Source organism: Anser cygnoides, chromosome 12 (assembly GCF_040182565.1).
Source record: "Anser cygnoides isolate HZ-2024a breed goose chromosome 12, Taihu_goose_T2T_genome, whole genome shotgun sequence".
Lineage (NCBI taxonomy): Eukaryota > Metazoa > Chordata > Aves > Anseriformes > Anatidae > Anser > Anser cygnoides.
In genome coordinates, this window is record NC_089884.1 from 8,906,054 (window position 1) to 8,927,355 (window position 21,302).

General features: G+C 40.9%; 1 protein-coding gene across 2 annotated transcripts in view; it reads right to left on the minus strand.

The window, feature by feature from the left end:
- Nucleotides 1-19,186, minus strand: part of CDH11 (cadherin 11) — an 82,180-nt gene extending 62,994 nt beyond the window's left edge. The window contains exon 1 of one of the 2 annotated variants that reach the window (XM_048068825.2): nt 19,041-19,186. The gene's annotated coding sequence lies outside the window, so the exon portion shown is untranslated. The remainder of the gene's footprint in view (nt 1-19,040) is intronic. The other variant, XM_067004181.1, reaches the window with a different exon arrangement.
- Between the last annotated feature and the right edge of the window lie 2,116 nt (nt 19,187-21,302).

Genomic DNA, 21,302 nt, shown 5'->3' on the forward strand with positions numbered 1-21,302 from the left:
GGGAACACCTTGTGATCTAATAGACTTTAAACAGTTTTCACATTTCTTTTTCAATGGTAAAGGCAAGACTAAGAATTTCAAGAGGTCGATTAATCAAATGTACACCCCTTGTCTTTCTCAGGCTCTATGAGACTATAACAAATACGTAATATCTAATCTGAAAAAGCACGAGAGTCATTTTATATAGAAAAATAGAGCTCATCTTTAATGACCTGAAGGACATCAAATAAATCCGAATCTGAGTGGACTTAAGTTCCGCTCTCTACTTCCTTATTATCAGAATCTTTTAAGAACAGCTTTGGTATTCTCTGACTAGAAGATCCCTACTCCAACAGTTTTTCTTCCAAACTGTCTTTAGAAGCAACAACTCACCCCAGGATGCTACTGGGGGGAAGTTATTTAAAGACTGCAGTTCAGAAGAACCAGACAGATTTAGTGGGTTCAGTCCAGGTTTAGGTAATCAAAGCCTGTACAGCTGAATGAGTTGGAAGGACTTTAGTAGCTTTATCTTGATCATTCAACAGGAGAAACTCTTCTGACAACCACTTAGGCTCAGTGCCATGTAAATAGTCTGGCATAAGTAATTCAATCCTCTTCACTGCGCTTCCTTGCAGTAATCTACGGCCTCTTCAAAAAACTTATAACACTGTTTGCTTCTGAGGATAAGATGCATATTGTGTACCCGGTTTAGTGTTCTGCATATCATTTAATACTCCCCAAAATTTGAAGTACGTAATAATGATTGAAGTAAGTGGAATCACAGTTTAAAAAAAAAAAATAATTAAAATAAAAAAGAAGATCCCTGCAATAAATGCGCTCTAAGTTTGAACTGAGTTTTGGGAATCCACTGTACGTGGCACTTTGAATACTTAGACCTGACCCATTAAAATTCAACAGTAAAAATCCTACTGAGTTCAAGGAGTTCAAGAATGTGGAAAGGAAGTCTGTGGTACTAGTATATTTAAAAATGAGCAATAGAGACAAAAGCTAAAAGAAAGGTCCAGACACTAAAAAGATGAAAGGCTAAACAATATGGGGGTGAAAAGTCAAGAATAAGAATCCATTTTCTCTCTGTCTTTAATGGAAGAGGAATAAAAAGAAATTTTATTTGACAGAGTGCATATGGAATAAAGAAGATCCATGTTCTTCCCAGATCTGGCACTGCTTACTCTATCTTTTATTTCAGTTCTCACAATGGAGCCCATAAACATAGCTTGCTGCAGAATAAAACTTAACATGAAACAGAAATTTTAAGTACACCACCTCCATGATCTTTCCCTTTGCCTATATTTAAACATGTTCATCTATCCTGAAAATTACTGTCCCCTTCCTCATAAATATGTACAGAGATTCCTTTGATACTCAGCTTCAATCCAGAATACATAAAGATGCTTATCAGCTCCGATCACAATGCTATACCCTGCCCAGAATTCACTGATAGCACTTCAGGAAAGAGAAACCAAGACACTGATGTCAGTAATACGTCAGTCAGTAACGTGTTAGTCACATCTGGAGTCAAGGTCCCCTCTCCCCAAAACCACTGAGAAATCAGAGCTTCACCAATAAATTATTTGGAAATTTCTCGAAGGAGCAGTGATGCATGTCCTGTATTCAGTGACATAAAGCAAAGCGGAGAGATAATTATCCTGTGAGCAGAGAGTCAGTGCAGTGTGAAAAAGGTGCCAAAAATTCCAGTGCTGTCATTAATTGCTGCTGGCTGCTTGTCATCTGAGAGTGGAGGACAGCCCATCATCCTGTACTGGTAGACGGGGAGATAAGAACATACCTGTACACAGTAGGATATTTATAAAATCTAATCATGCTGGAAAAAAAAAATACAGAAGTTGCCTCACAAAGACTTGTAGCACTTATTTCCGTTACATGACATTTCATTTTTCCTCTGGAGCCTGCAATGTCATATTGCTGATCTCTTCCTGATTTAAAACCAACTTCCCAAAAACCTATTAAATACTGAATTTTTCTATAGCACCTAAACTGAAACAGGATCAAAGAAGGAAAGAACCACTAAATTAGTAGAATATTTTGTCTATGTGCAGCTGATCTATTTCCTTTGAAAGCTGTCAACATCAGTATTTCTAATGTTTTTAGAAGCACTAAGAAATAAATTGCCTCTATGCAAAGTGGGTTTGACTGCTAAATAACAAAGAAGAGGAGCACACAACCAGACCTTGGTCACTGACTCCAGTCACCTCAGGCAAGCAATACAGAAGTACTTTAGGAAGGTTCACAAAGCAAAATCACACGTAACGCAGCAGATAGGTTTCAACGCATATGATAGCAAACTTAGACACGCAACACAAAACTCAAATTTTTAAGTACAGTGAGCCACAAGACAAGAGCTTGAGAATCACGTTTTGCCACTGGTGTTGGTACTGGAAGAAGAACACGTTTGTTACATAAAACCTGCAGATGATACTCTAAAATTCCACGTTACAGATACAGGAAAATACAGATTGAAAACCAATCCTGGTGGGTCTCATTTGATTGTCTACATCCTGCCCAAACTGCAGCATCTCAGAGAAAGGTGAACCATTCCCTCGCTCCCATGCCTGGATGCCAGCTATCCCTCAGGAGTTTGGAAAGGAAGTGTCTTCTCCTTCCTGTTGGCAGGTTAATTACAGCAATCTTAGGCAATTCTCTAATTGGAATACCTATAGCCTTTTCAAACAGAGCTGAGTTATTGAGTTAATAGGGAATTTGTAATTTTGTTTGCAGAAAAGGTATTCCTGTTTTTTTTTTTTGTAGCATCATAGCATTACAGTGAATATCTTAATCTATTTGAACTGATGAATATACATTTTATCCTGTTTTACTCACTGACCAAGTTCTCTACCCAATTCAAGAGACATTTGCTAAACTTCTAAAACAATTTAATTTCATCTGATTTCTCTTTCATGTCTCGAATCAAGTTGTAAAACACATTTTTCTTATTCATAAAAAGTATCACAAACACAGATTCCAGTTGAAGTCTTATCTACGTGACAGCTGCTGAAGCCACACACAAGGAAAAACTATATATCAAATTGAATGAAATGGGATATAAATGATAGCACCCTGAGCAGTAGGTGCACTGCTGAACATTGTACCAGCAGAACTGGTTAAGATATATTGCTTTGACTATTGTATTTTATTCTCATGGCAAGAGCAGATTGAGTGCACTTCTGTTTATACTTCAGCAGCAGGTCTTGTTCTAGAAAGCTCACAGCAACAGGACTAAGCCAACTCTGAGGTGTTATTGCACAAAGTGAAATTTCCCAAACTGAACTTGGTAGTTCAATTCACCTGTGTCAGATGTAAACAGAGCTTCACTTGGCTCAGTTAACCTCCAGGTGCAATTCCGCAGAGAAGGCACATCCTCACCTGGTATGAACTGCCGCTGCACCTAGCTCTCTATATATTTCCATCTTTTCCCTTTACTTCTTGGGCTTTGGAGAACACCCGTTCTCACTTACACAGAAAGGCAGGCTCCCCCCAGATGGCTGGGAGGAGTTCGCTAGCTGGACAGGAAAAAAGAGGAGCTTTGGTGACATTTCCAACTGGCATTTTTTCAGCTGATGCTTAATCAACAGCAAGATGTGCTGACGCTTGGAAACATCAGTGTCCAAAACCAGGTGCAGTTCAAACGAGATTTTGATTTGACAGAAATATTCTGCAAAGCTCAGCTCTCACACACTGTGTGTAGAAAGGAAGTCATTTAAAAACTGCAGCGCATTCCCCTGCCCCCTCCTCTACAGCCCATGTAAGCAGAATGGGTCCACTATATGAATATGAATACTGAGCACATACGTTGTTTATCTCTGAGAATATGACTGGGCAAACAGACCACTGTTCTTACATTACTTGCCCTTGCTATATGCTTCTAGCTGTAAAACCTCCCATTTGATAGCTCCTTGCAGAATTTTAAACAGAATATTCAATGGATATGAAGAAATGGTAGGAAGAAATGCAAGGAAGAAAAAAATGGAAAGAGGGCAAAGCTGTCATTGTCTGAGGAGCTTGACAGCAGAATGAGACGGTAATTTTCAAGGACTGTGCAGCACATACAGTAACTTCTGCTGAAAAAACTGAAAGAAAAAAAAAAAAGAAAAAGTGGCCAGTGTTACAGCTTCATAATCACTTTAGTGGACCCTTTTACTGGTGAGTTCAGTTGCTAAATGAGTCTTCCCCTTCCTTGGATTTCCTCCCTTTCTCAAAGGTTAACTGACTTTACATTTGTTCGTACACCTTTCTAAATCTACTGAGCTTTACTTTACTGTCTATGTATTAATCTTATAACTTCAGTAACAGTAATGTGAAGTTATTTATAGTATTCAGTCTCATTTTAATGTACGGAGTAGTTGCATCTACATTGGCATAACACTGTTTAGATGTACATTGGCATGTGTTGGATGTTAACAGCTACTACATAAAACAAAGTTTAACTCCAGTTTCATACAGAGATTGAAACATTCACAAAAGTCAGATTTGCGTCTGTTCCTATACTTACATAACGTGAAAATGCAAGTCATCATGCATGTAATACACCCACTTACACTTAGCTTAGCTTAGCATAGACTAAAAGACAATTCACATACAATACACTATGTCAATCTTAAACTCTGAATGTCAGATTAAGGATTTAATCATGTTTAAATAAAAATGTTTGTATGAATGTTTCAGTAAAAGACTGAAACAGCTGTCCGTACAGCTTCTTACTGGCATGAGTGTTGGTATCTAAATATATTCTGCACTTCTGTTATTTGATCAAAGGTAGGTAAGTCTTGCATGACTTGAATTTTAGTACATGCTGGAACATGGAGCATATTTGTTTATACTCTTGCATTATATCATAGCATGGTATAATAAAAATAAATGTATATTCTTACATTTTAGTCTTGAACATCCTTACTTGGGCAGTTAAAGGGAGAAGGGAGCTGTTCGGCACATGCCATTTATAAAAATCTCAGCTGGTCCAAAGACCTAAATGACGACTCTTAGGCTATGTCTGGATTTGTGACACTTCTTAGAGGAACCTGTGTATCTAAAGCAATGGATGAATTACATTCCTCATTTAACTAGTATTTTCAGCTGCTACAAATGTTACCAAAATCCTCTATTTTTCCCTCTATTTACTAAAATACAGTGACTTTCCTTCAAATATATCTTGTTAAGCAGTTTTATTTTCATAAAACAAAGGTTGACCTTAGCAAGCAACAGTCAACAATGGAGATTTATGCTTACTGCATCTTAATTTCTTAATTGCTTTTCAGTCCCTAACTTAGTTTTGAAAAATTTCAAACCACAGACTCTATATAAAAACTGTCAATGGACAAACAGAAAGGTATCTTTCCATTCAGTATGGAAATGTTTACCTCCAGTATACAACAACAGAACATGCTGCAGTGGGTTTAGAGCAGCTTTCTCTTGAAATCAGGACGCACAGTCCAGTTGTCAATGTCTTCCCTTAGCACTTCAGTATGACATTTTATCTACTTATTTATTTCTATAAGGATACTTCTCTCTAATAAATGCTCTACAGAACTCCAAGTCTTGTTTAATTGCATTAGCAGGTTTATAGAAAATAATTTATAACCAAAATTGCAAAGGTGGGGGTGGGGAAAGGAGGAATATTTCAGCAAGATGCAGCCTATTATGTAAATTTGTCACCACATGCCATACATAATGAATAAACCTTGTGCTCTTAACACTTTGATTATAGACTATACAGACAATGCAAATTAAAATTCCTGCTGCTCTATAAATGCAATGAGAGGAAATTATGTAAATTTTAACACATTAGATTGATTTGGTTGAAATGAAACCTGTTCCACTTGATGTTTTAGGGGAAGAGCCACAATTACAATGATTGAGAAAGTGCAGTGTTAATGAAGTGTGTTATTGCTAATCAATTCCTCCTCCTCTGGTAATGGCACAGGCATGTGCACAGTCACTACATCATTCACAGGCAAATGTTACCACTCACACCACAATATAGTTTACATGGCAGAAATTAAAGCTTCCATAAACTCATGCATGCAGTCCTGCTTAGTAACAAAGATTTTGCAGTAAGACTATGATAGACATTCAATAAGGGTGCATGTGCACATGTATATATATATGTATGTGTGCATGTGTATATACAGGTAAAACTTTGGCAATACTGCCTGGTTGACTATATTATTGCCTTGGATGCTACCATAGATTTGCTGTGATACCAACCAAGCAACTTTACTTCGAGCTAAATAATCACCTTTCTATTGGCTGATCTCCTGGAAAATATTGAATGAGACTATCACGTTAATAATTTGAACATATTTAGTTAATTGAAATGAAAAGCAAGGTCTTTCAAGGTTAAAAGAAAGTTTTCCATTCAAGCTGAAGAAACTAAAAATTAGTCTGGTTGCAAAAGTTTCACAGAAACAAGGTAATTCTTCCAGTAACAGAATTACTTGGGAAGTCTGGTAGGAATTTGGAATGTCTTTACGACTGAGCACTTCATTCTGCAATCTTATTGTAAGGAACTGAAGTGCATGCAGCTGATAGAGCTGTTTTACAGCGCGCCAATATGCGAAGTAGATTACAACACCTTCACACTAAACTGAGGAGCATGTCACTCCAAGCATCATGTCACCAGTTAAACAAAATACTTTGTGGAACTCTTCACCAGCATGGCAATGACACGAAGAATATGGCATAAGTTAAATTGTCTTCACTATTTAGTGTGTTACGTGAGATAATTAGATTGTTTAAAATAATTTTGCATTTTGCCTTCCTTTTGCTCAACAAAAGTTTCCATGGCATTTTTTCAAAGATATATTTTCATTTGCAAAAGGATCCACAGTATTAGAAATCTAAGGCACTTATTATTTCACAGTTAAATATGAGAAGGTGGGATGCGCCAACCCATTTTATTTTCTTTCTATTTATATAACTTACTTATCATTCTCGGAAACATTTGTCACCACATGTAGAGACTGCATTTGTTTCCTGTCTCTATTGACTTGTCTCCCACTACTTTATTTCTGCTCCCTGCTAAGATATAAGGAAGTACTCTGCACAAAGACATCTCACTAGCTGCAAGAGCAGTTTGACATACAGCACTGTTGCAGGTCATGAATATACACATACAAAATCAGGAAAACACAAGCAATGAGAAAGCTTTTATGCAGAAATGATATAGCAGATAAACATACAATTCGCACACCGAGACTGGCACTTACCATGACATATTAGTATGTTATGTTTTGTCCATGAACATGGAAAAAAGAGGGATGCGCCCCAGCTGTGAAAGAAAGTCTGGCCAAGGAAAAGAAGAAAGTGCAAGCATAAAAATAAAAGGGAATATTACAAAGGAATCTTTCCAAGGAATAAAGAGACATTTGTTTTTGCAGGCTGAGAATCTGTTCTTGTATCAGCGTGCACATCTCTGCTATGTTTAGCATTTTAAAAAAGCCAACTGATTTTTGCCCTATTAATCCTGAACAAACAAAACTGCCATCGATGGTGAGAAGCACAGGGAGTGCATGGGATTGAGTCCTGCTCCTTCAGATCACAGACATCTGTTGCCACCCTAAAATCCTTCTGCCTTTTGGCTGGGAGTGCTGGAGGAACCAGCTAAGAACTCCCCTCAGCATTAGGGAACACGGTTTACAGTACATTGTGCCAATTTGAATCTCAAAGCACGATGTGGTCAAGGAGCCACTTAGAGCTTGGTAAACAGAGATTTGCAAAGCAAAACATGGAAAGTCATGTAAAATTGAAAAAGAGGAAAAAGAATATCAACTACGGGAGCTTACAGAAATAGGAGGCAAGCATTTCAGTTTGCAAGTTTCAGTACAGATATTTAGTTATGTAAAATAAACACAAAGAATCGCAGTGGTAAATATCTCACCCCACAGGAATCAGCTTAATTTTCAGCTCACAAAGCTGCTACGAAACTGAAGCTCTCCACGCTAGCTTTTGCTTGAGTTCTTTGACTTCAGGCTGCTTTGTTTGTAGGAAAAAACTCTCTTTGATGTTGGAATATTAGAAGGAGTGAAACAATAAATTTCCCATATTCTAATATCCAGACATCCTGAGCTTGTTCAAGGACCCCTTGATTCATGAAGGCAAATAATTAAATTACCTGAGCTTTGATCAAGGAGTTACTGCAGTCCCTTTTTGATGTAGAACGTGCCTGTTTGAAGCTCCAGACAGATAACTAGCCCATATGTTGTTTAACCCTTTTGCCACTAGTAGCAGTTTTTCGCAATGTTTTGGCATTTCACATTGAACACCACAATATCATTTGGAAATGCTGCTCCAATAGGAAATGCAATGAATATGTTAAATCCAATAGGATCTTCATGGAACATTTATTGAAAGGCTGGAACTCCCCCTCTGAAACAAGCTGCAAATATTTTTCAGCCAAGTTAATTTACCTTACTATTATACTTCGGAGGCTGCTCTTCAGATGGCGTATCACTAAGAACTTCTAAAAAACTTCTGAGAACAAGGGATTTTGCCTTTGTAATACAAGAGTTTTCATCACACTCAATGCTTTCCAAGTATTTCCCCCAAAAGGAGCATGAGTGGGCACACAATCATCTTGTCAGGTGAAAGAACACTCTTAAAACAGGAAAAACAAACACACAGATTTAAGGTTTTCATTTTTTCCCATCCTCAAATGCAAGTGGATGAAGTCACCTTTGCCACTAACAAGCAGAAGTCCTGTAAAACTGAAGAGAAACTAGAAACAAGTCCTGATGCTGTCCTCTCCGCTGACTTGTAATCTTGAATGTGATTACTGAGCTAGAAAGAATTCCTCTCCATAAATGAGGAATTATGCTCCTCTTTGTTCATTCCAGGATTCTTCTGGGACATGGGGAGGTTACTAAAAGTGTGTAATTAGAAGGCATAATTAATGTATAGGGATCTCTTAGTCAGTTCCCCATAAAGCTTCAGCAGCGTATATGCACCTAATCTTAGCAACAGTTCCATGGATTTTATGGAAGTGACTTCACCGGACTACTGAGAACCATGGAAGAACTTTTTTGCAATGGGAGTTTTTCTGGTATAGTTCATGGCAGAAAGGTGTCTGTCCTTCAAGGCACAGCTGTGAAAAGCATTCCTGTCATTCAGACTGACATCTCAATTCGTAAGGATACAGGATTAAGGAGGCATAATGAATATGCCTGGTTTACTAAAGATAACAGACAAATTATTTTGGGGCATGAGGATGTAGATAGAAATTCATGTCTTTATGTTTAAAACACTTGATATGTTATTTAAAACTTGGTATGTTTCTAATTTGTTGGAAAATAAAGCTGGGGGCCTTTTATAAAGCCCAAAGTGGAGATCTGTATAATCAACTCATACAAATGAGAAAGGAAGTTATGTGTATAAAAATTCATCTTTTTTTTTTTTTCCCCATTAAGTCACTAGAGCTGCTTCATATCTGACTTAAAATACTCCTTGTAACATTATGGAAAACCATGAAAAGGAGGAGCTGCTGATCTCCAATTCAAGAAACAATTAGCATTCATTAACTCAAAGTAATAAAGTGCCTGAGGCATTTGTGGGTTAAATATCATCTACTTTTAACCACATGGAAACAGTTAAAACACAAGCTTTTCTGCCGTTTACTTTGAATGATTTCATTTCTAGTAAAAATGGATTTAATTTCCAGATGGGGTATACCTTTGGGCAACAATGTTCTTTTCTTTTCCAGCAGACAAAATGATTTAACAATACCAGAAAATCTTTTGTACACATTATTAATTTCATTTACATTATTTTCATAATAAAGTTCATGGTATCAATGGCCTGTTTTTTTGTCTTGTATTTTTTTTTTAAGTCCAATTTTTGTAAGGTCTCTCATTACATATAGCTTTCAAGAAATAACTTGCTAGTCTTTTATTTCTGCAAGGAAATATCATGAAGTCTAAGTTGTTCCACAGACTGTATATGGTGGTAGTCAGAAACAGGACTTAATGGCTGTGAGAACAAAATAGAGATTTGTACCCAGCTCATCGAAATCTGATACACATAGACAATCTGGTTCAAGTCTGCTGCAGAGGATGGCCTACAGAATCTTATGAAGGCAGCAATTACAGCTAGCATACTTTCTGACCTCCTGCTAAACATAAAAGAAGCCAAGGTCATGACAACAAGCAACTGTCAAATCTTGGTAAGTATCAGAGCTGGCACTTTCTCTATAGACTTGATTATTTCAGCCAAACTCATTCCTTGTTCAATTTGATTGGATAATTAAACCAATATTAGTGCAATTTCTTACATATGATGGTGTATAGATGGCATTTCTAATGCAGGTATGATTAAAAACTGCCTTAGCCATGAAATCCACACCTCCACGCAAGTTCTGCTTAAAACTTAGTTAATGTAATAACCAAAACTAGTTTGAATTTCCATATGAAGGTCATTGTTCAGTAGCAATGTCAATTGAATAACCTCATGGATTCCAATACAGTTTCTCTGCTTTATTTCAGGATGACCAGACAGAAATTCAACCAGCAAAGTATAAATGTCAAATATATAGTTTAAACACGTCTGGGTCATAGAAGTAATTTTTGAAAGTCTGCTAACAATAACAACAAAATTCTGAGGATATATTAAATAAAGAGGGCATTGCCATTGCTTTCTCCATGTATTAATACATACTGAAGGGTACAGTAAGGTGGTACTCAATGTCAACTCAATGCCATTCAAAACAAATTAGAAGATTATAATTTTATAGTTTTACTTCTGATTTGCAGTAAGTGCTTTGATTTCTCCTTTCAAAGACTAGGCCAGCAGCCATCCATTAAGTTGTGACACTGTAGAATCATAGCACATCGCTGTAGCATGGAGTAAATCTTTGTGTTTCCTTTTTCAATGGAGTTCGTCGTGTCCTAGTTACATACAACATCTGCATATATAGATAAATGCTCTAAAGAAGTTGGTTGCCATTTTCTTTTTCATAAGACTGCCTTAATACCACTCAAACAGCACCAATACCACTTCAGACTTTGGTTGGTAATGAAGTAAATATATAGGAAGCCACTGAATGTACCAAGAATTTTTTATCATATCTTACTGCTCTCAGTAGAGCATTATACCTGCATATGGATTAAAAAAAAGAAAAAAAAAAAGTAACGCGTGCGGAATGTAACTGGACAATAGCATCTACAAGACCATAGTGAGGGGGGTTTTATTACATTGCAGGCTAGGAATGGGAGGTCCTCATTTAATTCAGGTAGAAGTAACAGTCAAAGGAGAAGGTAAGTGTTGAATTATCTTGACCCACTCAATCAGAGGATTTCTTCACATTTGAGGATGAGGAGGGTAGTTCAGTGGAGGTGAAAAATGGGGGGAAAAAAGAACACTAGAAAAGTAGAGTCCACTGTACCTAATAAAATGGAAGTGACGGGAGAGCAGGGCAAAGCTGGCATTGAAAAGTGGGAAACTTTGAAGGTGAGAAGTTCACAGAGTATTAGATTGCATACTGTAAAGGGGGAACGGAAGCTAATAAAGTGAGGCATGAGAAATATCATCTAAACATAAGCAAGATCAATAAACTCAAGGAGATGATTTGGGAACCTGAGAAACCAGGAACTACACAATGCCTAGGAGCACAGGTTCAATCTTACCAAGGTCATATAGACATTAACCTTAAAGGCTGTGCATGTTTTATTTTAATCCAGATCATGCAGATGCCCTAGTTAGCTGTGAGGTCTCCAAATCAACCTTGCACTGATGAACAGAATGTGAACTGCAGTACAGAACTGGGAATGTAACTGAGGAAGGGATCATCTCAAGCTAGCTTCAATACAAGGATACGGCAAAAGAATGCACCATGGAAAATCACATAGAAGAGCGTCAAATTTAATACTTGGAACTTGACCACGTATTTATAGTTTATGAACTTTTTTTTTCGTATCAATATTGAGAAATCCACAATTTTAAGGACAGAAAGAACTTTAACGACCATCCTAAGTGTGACCTCCAGTTACTCATCTTGCTACCTAATCAGCCCTTTTGTATGTAAATGGATAAATTGTTTGTATGTAAATGCCAATGCCTGCTACATTTCATTCTTGCTTTAGAAAAAGAAATGCTATGTAAATTACAACCGTGCTAAAAAGAATCAAAATGCATACTAATCAGCCATATTCTCTGAGCTATACCGGCTATAACTGGAATAGGAACAAATAAAATGGCAACAATCAGCAATGGACAAAGTCTTCTATTTGAATCAGGGCCCCAAATAAAATTATTATGCAGCTGCTTTTCAAAATTTTGGAACCTCTTACGTCTGGGAGAAATTGGATTTGAAACTGTGAATGAACGGTAACTTTCACTAATGTGAAATGTTAAAGAACTTCACTGAAATTTCAATTGCAAGCAAACATGCTGAAAGAGAATGGGAAGGAGAAGCTATCTTTAAAAATATCTGATCACTGTATGCATTGGGTAAAAGTTTGAGCGATTCTTCAGTGACATCAGAGTGGTCGTCTCTGTAGTTAGTGATGGTTGCATGCAATACGAAACTGGAAGTTCTGATCACTGTGCTGCACCTACTGAACTAACCGGGCAGCACTCAACTGTGTTACTATTGGTCATTCCTCAGAGAAAGCTTACAGACATTTCAGCTCTGACTAGAAAGTACCCTGTACAATGCACTGAAACCTTGTCTTGACTGTTGGTCTAAAATGAACTGAGCAATACTTAGAGACAGTTAACTACAGTCAATATATGGTCGAGTCTGCTGAAAGGAAGGGCTACTTGTTGAAATCACTGCTCTGAGAAGTATAAGATTTTATCTTAAAATGTCAAGTGTGTTCTCTAATGCTAATGAGACCAGTTGTTCTTTTTATTGGTTAAACACCATTTGAAGTTCTACATTTATGTCAAGATTTATCTCAGATAAAATTATTAATTTCAAGAATTAGATATAAACTTTCTGAGTGTCATAATTTAAGTTGGGATTTTTTTTAACCTGTTGCCTTGCTTAAAATTCTCTAGTAACCCACAAAAATAATTTAAAATATATACATGTGAAATGAAAATAGATGTGCATGAAGCGCACGTAAATTGCAGATATGTACACAAGGGTATGCAACTAAGTAGCTCTAAAAAGGATCCAAGGAACCTTATCTGGGAGCTGGTACAGTTACAAGGTATTCTGCTCTATACTTAAAATTTTTGTTTCTAGTAATCCAATATCAAATGCTGGCCAACTTTGCAAAAACTCTGTTTCTTTTGTTTGCCTTACAATGTCTACATACAAAAGAAAAAAAGGTTAGTTGATAAAAGATGAAAGGAGTCACACAGTTATTCATTCAGCCGCCAAGATATTTGAGATAATTACTTTAAATCAAGAAGGGACAGACCATTTAAATTTATGACTCAATGCCGACACATGCATGTATTAATAAAACAGTTAGCATTAATGGAAATAGGGTTTAGTCTCCTGATTCAAATAGAGCTATCATTTCTGGTTTATATTGAACTAATGACTTATCTTTGGCAGAATGATATGTATGCATGTATTTAACTATTTAACTTAACCACTGAGACCAATTAATATGTTTCTGAAGTTTTATTTTATTTTAAAATATATATCAGCAGCCTCACTGGGATAAAAATTATGTTGAACCAGAGTTTCTATGGCATCAGTTTAACCTTAAATGTAATGGAATATCTGATGATAACACTGTATAATATGAAGAATACTAAAACACAGTGCAGAAGAAAGAGCTCTTCAATGTGACTGACATTAAGGAACTTTTTAGCTTACCAAGCTAGCATAGACTCTGTATGATTAGGAGCTCGTGTGACAAGGAACAGGAGCTGCAAGTGAGTACACCATAAATTTAATTTCTACCCCACTTGCTAGCGTGAAGATAGAAGTGAAGAACAAAGCTGTGCACAACCATCTAGGTCAGGCTGTTTTCAAGCTATGGGGTAGTAACAATGCATGCTGGTACGGTAGCAAAGCTTGCACTAGTACACTGTACAAACGTGGAATGTAAGGGACCTAAATTCTTGGGGCCATCAAGCTCACAATGAAAATTCTGTGACTTGTGTTTTAAAGGGTTATTGAATGTAATTCTTTCTGCTCATCACTCTGGTCTTTGCGTATACGAGCCTGTGTCTCCATGCAATCATTGGGAGTTCAGTGGAAAGTCTCAGACCATACCAATACACTTACATGAAAGATTGAGTGTAATTACTGTCTAGATGGGCATTTCCTACCACTCACATTCATGTATCAAAGTTCTGTTCGATTTTGCCTACTTCAAGACTTCATGATCCACAATTGTATTTTATGTCAGTTTGCCTATAATGTGGCTACTGTCTATCTGTTGATGAACTATTAAAACATTATTATAATAATAAATTATACTTGGAAACCTATTGCAGCTTTGTTCACCAATCACTCTGGAAAAACCTGGCTCCTCTTTTACATTCAGTTACTCAGTCCTTTTCTTTTAATCCATTTACATTGATTTCTCCTACTCCAACTCTGCCTGCCATTGCATTACAATTAAGAATTCTGATGAACCCTTGCTGATTCAGAAGGGAGAGGGCTCTTACTCATTGCCAGACTTTGGTGAAAAAAGCACAAAACCCTCTTAGAATTTGCTTAAGCCAGCACTTTAAAATTGAAGAACTAAATTATGGCTCATGGAGCCAACAGAGCTCAGTGGGACTGGGATGTCTGAAAGCCACCACACCACCCAAGCAGTTATGGAAGAAGGCCTTCTGCCTTTGTCAAGCAAAATTAGCCCTAATGTCTCCTTCCCCAAGGGCACTGCTCAGCAGCAGGGGCTGGCTGCTCCAGATACTCGTCTCTGAATTCCTGCTGGCCTGTGAGGCACTGCTAATGTTCCAGTGATGCGTAATGTTCTGTGGAGGGCCTCAGACATGACTGGCAGCTCTGACTTTTCCACCCACCTTGAGAGCATCTAACAGAATAAAGGATGCTCCCTGCCTCGGAGCACAGCAGAGGATGGGCAGCTAATGGGTCTCAGGTTGCTCTTCACACCACAGCGCTCCTCAGCAAAGCGGTGCTCATTTCCAGTGCTGTAGTTACTAACACTCTCACGAAGAGCTGCTACTGTAAAATAATTCTTAACTAATATCTAAAATCAGGTGACTGATAGAAAATAGTACAATTAAGGCAACATCTTCCCCATTTTTGGCATCAAAATCATGGATAACGATTTCTATTAGACACATTAGCTTCTTTGGTTGCTTATTTGTCCAAGTGGATATAATATACTGTAAAACTGCATGCACCCTGTCACAAGTAGGTTATATTTCTTATACACAGGAATTTGACTGGTCTGAGTCAAACCCTGGCCTCCTGCCTGATGTGGAGATCTAGGGAAGAATGTGAGACCAGGACAGGTGGAAATGAGGCTCTGTTTGACCTGCAGTCACTTCAAATCTACTGTTAAGTACGTCCTTTCTGGTCAGCATGTGCAATGATGGGCTGTAACAATTTCTTTCTTATTCCGAGGTGCTAGAAGATACTGGGAAATGACTTAGGCTAACCTACTGCAGTTTGTCTGTTGTGAGCTCCTAGGTAAAATTTTACCTAGGTAAAATTAGGCCACTTTGGCCTAACGTGCCCTTCTACTATCCAAGATGGCTATATAGTATATCTCAAGCCCCGACAACATTGTCGAAAGCAAAATTTGTTGTTTCACCGTATCATTTTTTCTATCTTAAACTCCTCTCGGCATGGCGGGAGCTGACATCCCCGTTGAGAAAGGCAGAGAGGGGCAGCAAACCCCTGAACAGCCGCGGAGCGGGGACGACGCCGTTTGCCTCTCGCCGAGCCGCCGCCCCCGGGGCCGCGCCTCAGCCCGGGCCGCCGCCAGGCCGCACCCCGGCCCCGCCGCTCAGCGCGCCCCGGAAGGCGGCGGCGAGGCAGCGAAGAGCGGCAGCGCCCCCTGGCGCCCGCCAGTCCCCGCCGCCGAGCCCCGGCCGCGGCCGGAGCCCCCCCGGGTGCCGTGAGGGCAGCGGGGGCGGTGAGGGGCGAGCGGGCCGGGCACGGCGCTGTGCCGGCCTCCTTCCTGCGCCTCGGCACCCGGAGCCGGGACCCGGAGCAGGACGGCAGCTTCTCCTCACGGACCGTGAAGGAGCTTTAGGAGTATTCGACGATGTTCCTTAACCGATAAGGGATAAAGTATATATATATATATATATATAAAACAACCTATGTGACAAAATTACAAGACTTAAGTGTAAACTAAGTCCTCGTGATTCCCATGGACAAAGAGAAGCCAATGGCCATCTCTCCTCCCTCTGCTTCCCTAAGCTTTGAGGTTGCGCCCAGCAAAGGGACCTGAAAACTGAAGTGTTGTTTTAAAACAAATGGGTGCTGCACAGCAAATTACAGACAGGTTTTTAGCTTATAAATACTCACAGAAAAACTCAGGCACTAAAAAAAAAAAAAAGTCTAGAAAGTATGTTCCTAAACTGTTTCAAATTAATTGATTCCAGATGAGACCTCTGTTTCTCACACACTGAAGATATTTCGCTGAACGTCCAGCGCACAAAATGGATTCAAAGTCATTTTAGGGGGCTCACCAAGAAAGGGCAGGCAATAGTTTTAAGTTTGGAGTTGCTTTAAATTTCTGTGGTGTCTGTGCTAGAAATAACTTCTGAGATTATTGTAGAAATCTCAGCAATAAAAATATTTACCTTATACGTGCTTTCTTTAGTTACAGCATTTGCAGAAAACAAAAGATTTAGCCTCAAACTACTGCAACTCTGAACTTCACGTATGTTACTTACACTAAATTGAATTAAGTATGTCAAATTTTGTCAAAATGGCGTATTAATTGAAGTTGAAATCATATGATATAATTTAAAGCATTTGATCAGATGAATCACAAAAACGGTTCAAATCTTTGTAGTTTCCCCACATTGTTATGCAAAAGAAAATTTAATTTGATTGTTCTGTGTCTCGGTCATCCATTTCCAGACATATTTCCTTCTCAAACTGTGCTGATGAATCGCAATGACTTCTCTCTTGATATACTCTACTGTAGCAGCTTCTCTGGTAATGAAGTAATCTAGTTCTTAGTGATTTTTTTGGACGGACAACACTTAAAATTTTAGCAAAGTTGAAGCTGGTGTAGAGTGGTCTATAAATAGTACATTCTGCCCATGATCATTCCCTGATATTCTAGTGCCAGGCTGAGGTTTAAAAAAAGAAAAAAATAATAATCCCATTTCAGGGCCTAAGAACAAGAATCTGCAGGAGGAAAGGTGCCATTTAGTTAATATTCTTAAAGAATTTCCAGTTCTTTTATTGAAGATGTAGTTCTTTGTTCTGTAACTTTTTTTTTTTCTGTTCTGCAAGAGGAAGAAGAACTGCTTTAGAAGTACAGTCACAAACTTGTTTCCTATAGCGTAGTAGACTAAGAAATATGCTAGAAAAATGTTGTGTGTTAAGGCATGAAGCCCCAAACTAGACCTTCTGCTCTCTATCTCCCTACTGTTCTCACTGTCTGTCTCACAACATGATTTGCACTGCTCTGCTATGAAAATGCTGTTTGTAAGCAAGCATCTGCAATTCCACTTCCATGTACCTCTATATATCTCTCCTTATAAAATCATCCAACGGATTGAGTACAGTCATCGATTTGCGTTTCAAATCTCAGTGGAGAGAACTGAGGCAGATGTCAGATTAATTATTGCAGAACTTCCATATTGAAAGCAAATTCACTTATTGATATAGGGTAGCCAGCATAGAAAAAGGGAACAAAGTCTCTACCTGGAGAAATCACACAGACTTTGGAAACACTGAAGCAAGCACAGGAGCAAGGGAAGGGGAAAAAAGACAGACACTCAGTAACGTCTGAGTGTTTGCTCCCCTGCTTCTGAATCTGTTAGTGCTTTCCTCACTCAACAGTTTCATTATGAAAGAGTTAAAAATATTTAATTTCTTAATAGAGTCTGCACAGTCTGTATCACCATCACAAATGAACAGGAAGAAAGTCTTTCCCGGGGAGTTACTACTCGCCGGAATGTGAAAAAGAAATGAGCATTCTGCTTATAAAAGGCCAGTTTCTGAATTAGTGACCTCATTTGCTAAAGAGGTTCCTTTGTCACAGATATCTTAGTAGGTAAATACTGTGTTACACAGCCACACTGTCCTTTGTAGCAATGGTACAAAGAAGATCTCCTAGCATATACCGGTTCTCTGCTCAGCAAATGAATATTTAAAAGAGTAGACAATAAAGGGGGACTTCTATAGAAGGTAAAGGCATTTGTATCATGATGTCAGATTGCTATATGTGCTCCCCAGGGACTGCACAGGAAGCACTTTTATTCTAAAACTTAATGGTATTTATGGGGACCCGCAGCCCGATCTATTTTACCTCTCCTGGGGATGTGCTTAAGCACGTATCACCCAAGAGTCTAATGCTTTTTGGACTAGCCCGAATTAGAGACAGATACCATTTTGGTACCTTGTGAATAGTAATGCATTTGAAAGCCAGCAAGCAAATTAAAAAAAAAAAAAAAAAAGATATAAATCAAAGTCTTTCCCTCTTTTATTCCGGGTAGAGTACCCTTCATTTCATGCACTCATAATTTCTGCATATACATTTCATGCCTGGGAGCTACACTGCAAGTAAAAGATTTTCAGTTCGGGGCTTTCAATATCAGCTTATCCGGAGGAACATTTTAAAACGGGCAAACGCTCGCCCTCCCCCTCTCCGCCCCCCGGGGGCAAGATTTGAAAAAAAAAATAAAATAAAATAAAAGCCAAACACAACCCAAACCCGAACCCAAACCCCCAAAGAACCCCAACGTCTGCCTCCCCTCTCCGGGGCCGTCGCGCCCCTCGGGCACCCGCCGGGCTGGCTCCGAGCACGGCCGGGGGCTGGGGGCGCACCTGCCTGCCCCTTCCCCTGCCCCAGCCCCTGCCCGAGCCCCGCCGCCAAGTTTCGGATACACAGACAGACGGACGGACGGACGGACGGACAGCCGCGCAGCCCCCGCCAGCTCCTCCTGCCCCGGCCCCGGCCGCCGCTCACCTGCGCGTCCAGCGGGGCCGGCCGCTGCCCGGGGCCGCTCGGGCGGAGGACGAGGAGACAAGTCCCATTCACAAGTCGGCGCTGGGCAGACGCGGCGGCATCTTCAGCCTATTACACTCCACTGGCAGCGGCTGCTGAATGAGGCTCCGAGCTAGCGGCAGGAATTAGAAAGAGGGAGGGAGGGAGGGGAAAGGGGAGAGGGAGGGAGAGGGAGCAAGGGGGAGTGAAGCAAGATTAGAGGAAGGGAGAAGCTGGAGGCTGTTGCTTCTTCTCGATTTTCTTCTCCCTCCCCCTCGCCCCCGGAGGCACGCGAACCCCCCGAGCCCGCCCTCCCGCAGGGCGCCGCGTCCCGGCGGGGCGCAGCGGGGGCTGCAGGGGCCGGGCGGGGGGCGCCGAGCCCCGGGCGCTCTTTTTCCCTCCATCCCCGTCCCCACGGCGTCCCCACCCCACGGCTCGGCTCCCCTCGGACACGCAGGCACCCACGCACGTCCACAGGGGGACGGGGCCGCCCGTGGTGCTGTGCCATGGGGCTGCGGGGAGATGCCCCCACCCTGCCCTGTCACCGCTCCTCTGCAGGCAGCCCAGGACTACCCCACGGTGGTGGGGTCGCCGTGGGTGGGCCTGAGCCCACAGCAGAGACCAGGGCACGGCAGGGTTTACACAGCACCGTGGGGCTCTGGTGCCCATGGGGCTCCCCACAGCCACCCCAATACGCAGACGGGGAAGTCATCTCAGGTGGACAAACAGCAGGAGCATTTTGTGCTGAACGCAGTCGTGTCGCCTGTCATAACCAGGCGTTTCTCCGAGGGGAAAGAAAAAAGTTTCCCAAGCGTTTCTAGATTTGGAAGATCTCGGTCTGCATAGCCCACACCCTGTCGGGCTGCCCTCGAGGCACAGGGCTGCCCTCCTCCTCCTCACGCACCAGGCCCCACGGCTGCGGCTGTGGCTGCGTCTAGCTCCGGCTTCCTCACCTCAAGGACAAGCCCTGGGCACGGTCCCCAAGCACATCCCCTCGGATGGAGGGGAGCTATGCAGGGCGAACCGCACAAACCCAGCAGCAGCACACTGTGCCCTCCTGCCCTGTCCACACCAGCACATCGGCCTGACAGGCTGCACTCACCCCTCAGCTCCCCCATGGCGGCTGAGGCGGCTCGCCATAGTGGGTGCCATCAGCAGAGCAGGGCGGGGAGGGATGCACGGCTCAGCCCCTCCAGAACCAGGATGCAAATGTCTAGGTACATCTTTGTGAGGATCATCTGGCCATCCTCAGGCAACCCACCCGTCCGTTCATCCCCCACACCACAAGGCAGCACTCACGCTGCTCTGCGATCGCACCGCTCCTCGGCCCTGAAGAACAAGGCTTTTATATTCTGTGGTTAATTAGCTCTGCCAATAACTCCAGGCAAAGGAAAAAAAAAAAAAAAAAAAAGAAAAGAAGAAAAACTGGCACAAAAGCTGCCACTGTACAAACAAAGAATTTGGAAGGAGGGAAGCTGATAAACAATGCAAGGAGGCTGGGGCACACTGAACTTAGCCCAGCGAGCGGCGAGCCCTGCCTGGTGTCAGCCCCAGGGAAAGAGCCGCAGCCTCCTCCTGCCTGCAGAGCTGGGGGGCTGAGAATTCAAGCTTCAGTTTGCTTTAGAGAGATGTCGGGAGTTCGCAATTCAACCCACAGAGGCACCGGGGCCTGCCTTTACCGGGAGGTGGGAGGGCAGGTGGGCTCTGAGGCAGCATGGGGTGCCCAGGCAGTGCCCCACAAGCAGGCCCTGGGGCCTGAGCATCTGAGCGCAGTGCCCGCTAGGCGTGAGGAAATCAGCTGCTGCTGCAGAGAACTTGGAGCTTGGGACAGACAGGGAAAAACAGGGAACATACCAGAAATACCCTGGGCTGAGCTGAAAGTGTGAGGTAACCAGACAGCTAATTAATTGGTACTGAAATACTAAAGGCTTTATTTGGACAGGAAAAGGGCTGTGGTGGTAGGAGAACTAGTTTTAGGGAAGAAGTGGTTTTTGATAGGAAATTTGAAGAGTAATAAATTACTATCAAGAAATAAAACATGAAAAAAATAGCATTTGAGAATGTATTTGAGGAAAAGTAGCTGAGGAAGGAGGGTAATACACATTAATTTGGAACAGTTCTCTCCAGAAATTGTTTTTGGAGAGAAAATATGAGAGGAAAGGAAATGTCTCAAAATAGTTTCATATAGTCCCAGCCCAAACCTATTGACTTTAATGGGTCATCAGTCTCCTGTGATGATAATAT